Source organism: Tiliqua scincoides, chromosome 7 (genome assembly GCF_035046505.1).
Source record: "Tiliqua scincoides isolate rTilSci1 chromosome 7, rTilSci1.hap2, whole genome shotgun sequence".
Classification (NCBI taxonomy): domain Eukaryota; kingdom Metazoa; phylum Chordata; class Lepidosauria; order Squamata; family Scincidae; genus Tiliqua; species Tiliqua scincoides.
Window position 1 is genome coordinate 57,666,635 of NC_089827.1, and position 5,269 is coordinate 57,671,903.

Below are 5,269 nucleotides of genomic sequence, written 5' to 3' on the forward strand. Positions count from 1 at the left end.
AGATACAAACAATGATAAGATGATAAAATTAGGTCAAAATCAAGCACGAAAGGCACCTACACCCATCATATTAAGGAATCTCCTTTACAATCTACCGCTATTTCCCCCAGGTAGTTGGCACGAATAGTTCTGGCAGCTTTGGCAAACAGCGCCACACTATAGGTGACCGATGGGTCATAATCGGAAAGTAACCAATACAATTTCGTAAGTGTGTTCTCCCCTTGAAGGGTAGCCAAAATAGGCTCCAAAAATCTTACCCTAGGATTTTGATAAAGCTGACAATGAAGCAGGTAATGTACAATATCTTCAATCTGTCCTGCTCCGCAAATACAAAGCCTCGAATGCCTGGGAATGGACATATATCTGCCATCTAGAACTGCAGTTGGCATGGTTTGAAAACGCAGTTCAGTGAACGCCTTTCTCAAGGAGGCAAAGGTAAGTGAATATAAATATTGCACTCTTGAGTGACTTGGTTTCAGGAAACAGTACAACTGGGAGAAATTTGAAGATCTTACTATATCTAAATCCTGATCATTATCCAGTTTAAACATCCATTCCCTTAGCATTTGTTTTATTTCAGAAAAGACAAAAATGTCAGTAGAAAGAGCTTTAGATTTTAGGAGCATTTGCACCTGAGTGGCCCAGCCTCCTCTTCTCCACTGCTCAGCCAAACAGAGTTTAGGAAGATGATTTTCTGACATGTCCAGGACTCTCTTGTAATTTATTCTCTTTCATAGGCAGCATAGTTTCCTATACATTTGACAGAAAAAAACAAACTTGACAGGAAGTTACAAACTATCTTGACTGAAATGCTCAATATGTAGAAGCTCTGATAGCTGCAGCAGTGGAGAGACCTTTTCTTCAATTTATGGAAGTGTCTGCTTTTATCCTTTTCAAGGTAGGAAAACAAAATAAATGTAGAGCAAGGGAAGGGAATGTGAGTAGGGAGCATTTTGGTAAATCACAGGTTTTCTGGCAGGAAACATTTTAGTTCATTTTCTGGACTTTTTCTCACTTTAAAAACTGCTGGTGTTGGGCTAAAGTGTATTCTTTCTGGCAGTTCTAAACTTGCAAGTGGAATGAATGTAAAAACACATGGAACTACATGTACATAAGGTCAGGTGTAGATCCTCGCATAAGTGAAAGAATTATGCATATATTTTGTGGCTGGAGCAATGTCTGGATAATTGGCACTGCTGAATTTCTAGAAAATGAGATCCCAGGGTATAAGTCTGTCTGGCAACACTACCCTTGGGTAGGGAAGCCCTCTACCCATCGTTGATGGCTGGAGATTCTGTCATTACTCCATGGCAAGGAAAATGCAATCTGCAGTGCTTTTTCATCTTCATAGATTCCAGGCTTCAGTCCTACAACCAGAACAAACATGCAAAAGCCCAAGTGGAAATGGGTATTTTTCACAGATAACCTGCACATTTGGAAGCAAAACACATGTGATTCCATTCCCTGGAACTCTTCTATACAGATCCCAACAGAAATGCTTCAGCAAGTGAGTAATATTTCTAAAGCTTCATGGTGCTGCTGTAAAGGTGCTGGTGAACCCTGACACACATTAAGTTCAGGCAAACTGGGCAATTGCCAAGTACTAACTAGGTTCTACCTGTATGGAAGAGTTCCAGGGCATGAGTTCTTCCTAAAATGAGACCAAAGGGGAACCCTCTTACTTCAGGAGGCAGGGGCTATAGCTTAGTAGTGCATCAAGCACATAATTGGCATTGACACTGCACTTGAAGCCTTTAAGTGAAATCCTTAGCATCTCCATAAAAGGAGCTTTGTTCACAGGACTAGAGATTGTCTCTGAGGACCAAATCCTATCCAACTTTCCAACCCTGGTGTAGCTGTGCCAATGGGGTGTGCACTGCATCCTGTGGTGGGAGGGTAGTTATGGAGGCCTCCACAAGGTAAGGGAGCATTTGTTCCTTTGCCTCGGGGCACCATTGCAGCTGCACCAGCGCTGGCAAGTTGGATAGGATTGGGCCCTGAGACCCTGGAGACAGAGCCACTGCCAGTCAAACATTGGCAATACTTGGCTAAATAGATCAATGGCCTGATAGATATGGGCAGAGGCATAGCTAGGTCATTTGACACTAGGGGCCCATAAATTTTTATCACCCCATATGACTTATTTATTTATTTATTTATTATATATATTCACATTTTTATACCACCCTTCCTCTAAGCAGCTCAGGGTGGTGTACATGGTTCCTCCCCTTATTTTGTCCTCACAATAACCCTGTGAGGTAGGTGAGACTGAGAGATAGTAATAGTCATAGCATGAAATGAATAATAATAATAATGGCTAGAAAATAAATGCAGTGAATATTTCCCCACAAGCAATGGATGAAATTCTGCATCAAATGGTATATAACATGATGGTATTATTCCTAAATGCCACAATTTCCAGAATTTTGGTCACTAGGGTGTCACCCCCCCAAGGATGTGCCATTGGCCTGTTTTGAGTTAAGGCAGTGGCTCTCACACTTTTAACACTGGGACCCACTTTTTAGAATGACAGTCTGTCCAGGACCCACCAGAAGTGATGTCATGGCTGGAAGTGACATCAAGCAAAATAAAATAATTAAAGAAAAACAGATAACTAAATAAGGGGAAGACAGCTGTGTTTAACCAAGTGAATTTTCTCTGTAGCCTGCCTGCAATAACACCCACTCCCCACAAAAAATCAGTGAGATTTTCAACCCTCCCCAGTGCCCACCTTACCAGCTCAAGCCTCTGTTTTATTCTGCTGCCTTCTGGAGCATTTGTTGAGCTCCACATTCATCAGATTGGGACCATGCAGCCAGCCTTGCATTAACCTTTGCCTGACTTGACCAGCAGCCAAGGCATGTTTGCTTACTCATGAGTAAATGCGACCATGTGGCTTACTTTTGCTTTTCGTAGGGCTCAATACATTCGCCTGCTTGGAGGGAGGGACCTCCTTCTTGGGTGTTTTTGGGGGGCAGCTGTCATTGGATAGGAACCATCCAGGTGTTGGATTCCTCTCAGCCTGACCTTTCCAATGGACTAAGGCATGTTCACCTACTTGCGAGTAAATGCACGATATGGCTCAGTTTCACTTTCCATAGGGCTCCACACATTTTTTTGTTTCCAGTTTTGAGGCTATAACGTTTGATGGAAAGGAGATAATTTCCTCCGGTTTTTTGCGTTGCATTCAGCTGGAAATTCCACATCCAACAGTATATAGCATGATGGGATTACGAGTAACCTCAGCGATGTTAGCTATGTTGGGAAATTTGTTGTGTCACCCCCCCAAGTCTGGTACCTGGGGCGGATCGCCCCCCACCCCTTGCTAGCTATGCCACTAGATATGGGAACTTAATATTTAACTTTCACCTCCAGCTCTCAGGGAGAAATACACTAGGGTGGACTTGCCTGTTTTGCGAGACTACCCATGTGTGGCACAGGATGGTCCATGGCGCAGGACGTACATCAAAAATTGTGTATTGTGGTTCATAGGGAGAAGTGGGAAAGGTCCAATTTGGCATATAGGATGGAAGTTCCCCAATCCACCCATAAGGGTTCTTTCTGATTAACATCTTGACCTGTTGAGTTTTCAATCTGACTACAGTTGGGTCTTGGCAGCATAAATTACAATAGACCAATTTTGTGTTTTGGCACACTACACTTACCCTATATTTGTGGTGGTTTTGGGTGGCACACCAAAAGCAAAATGCAGCCTGTGGTAGTGTACTAACACAGCTACTGTGATGTGGGATGACATAGCTTCACAAACAATGCCAGATTGTTTTTTTTAACCCATGCAACCAACAGTTTATATTTTTATTTTAAGATATATTTCAAAGCACTACTGTGGTATTTAACCATAAAGTCTTGTGGAAAAAATGGGGGGGGGGGGTCGCAGCAATGTAAGTAATTATCCTTGCCTAGGGCACAAAACAATCTGTATAAAACTGCTTATCTGAGGTCTGTGCCTTAGGTGGCTGCCTAATTAGCCTAATGATAGCACCAGCCCTGCATAGCTGATGCTCATTATGTGCCAGCTGAAACTTGTTGCAGCTGTAAACTGGAATAGCTGTAGTCTTGTGACCTTCCTAAACCAATAGCACAAGGCTGGATTAACCATTTTGTTAAGTGCTCAAGAGAGTAAAGCCCTGGCTTGCTGTAACAGGAAGTGACACACTTTTGTTTTTCCTATATAAAACGTTTTATGGTGGTAGTTCATGCATCATGTTAAAAGGAAGCAACCTGAGTTATTTAAAAATCTCACTTGCCCAAATGAAGGACGATGATGTGGTCTATACTAGAGCAGCTCCCCGCATCCACATGCAAGACTAGTGACATGCTGGAAGTGGGTGAGTTGACTTAATAAGATTGGTTGGCAACCTTCAGTCTCGAAAGACTATGGTGTAAGCCTACAGCACCCAGTATTCCCAGGCAGTCTCCCATCCAAGTACTAACCAGGCCTGACCCTGCTTAGCTTCCAAGATCAGATGAGATTGGGCATGTGCAGGGTAACAGTTGCTGTCACACTTAATAAGGTAAAGGTATAGCTCTCCCAAAGCAAGCCTTTGAGCCACAAGTGACCCTTTTGTACATGCAAAATTACAGGACAGTTGTCTTGAATGTGTGTTAATCTTTAAAAGCCCAGTAAAAGCAGTGTAAACTTTTCAGTCATCTATAGCCTAGTATTCTCTGTATATAGCTGAGGTTGGCATTGTCTTATTCTACCAAAGGAAGAGTTTTATGAACTTTGAAATTGTCAAGTCAAACATTGAAATTAGATATAGTGCTGTATGACCTAATGTGGGACGTAGCAAATTTCCAAAAAACAGGGGTGAGGAAACTGAACCATTCCCATTTCTACCCCCTGTTTTTTCTCCCAGCTGGGAGCTATTTCCAGTCACAGAGCTTCACCAAGAACAAAAGGCTGAAAAAACCACAGGGTATCATCCAGAGCTTCGGTGCAGTGGTGCCCCATTCACGGAAGTACCTTCCATGAATGGAAGGAGAGTTCCACTCATGGAAAAGACCCTTGCATGAGCAGAAGGCTTCTTCCATTTAGGGATCGCTCTTACACAGAGGGTACACTGCTGCAGTGATGTTTTGGGTGCAGCCTACTGTTTGTTTGAAAAAGAAATAGGGACTGAACACATCTCCCACCCAAACAACTTTGTAGTGACTTCATGGTGACCCCATCCTATATGCAGTTGTAACTACTAAGTTGGTTTTGCAAAACATGCTACTGTACTGTCTATTAGTGACACACAGTGGC

The 5,269-nt window shown here is 42.7% G+C and overlaps 1 pseudogene; it reads right to left on the reverse strand.

The window, feature by feature from the left end:
- Positions 1-4,406: 4,406 nt before the first annotated feature.
- On the reverse strand, positions 4,407-4,523 carry LOC136658013 (5S ribosomal RNA; annotated as a pseudogene).
- Positions 4,524-5,269: the final 746 nt, after the last annotated feature.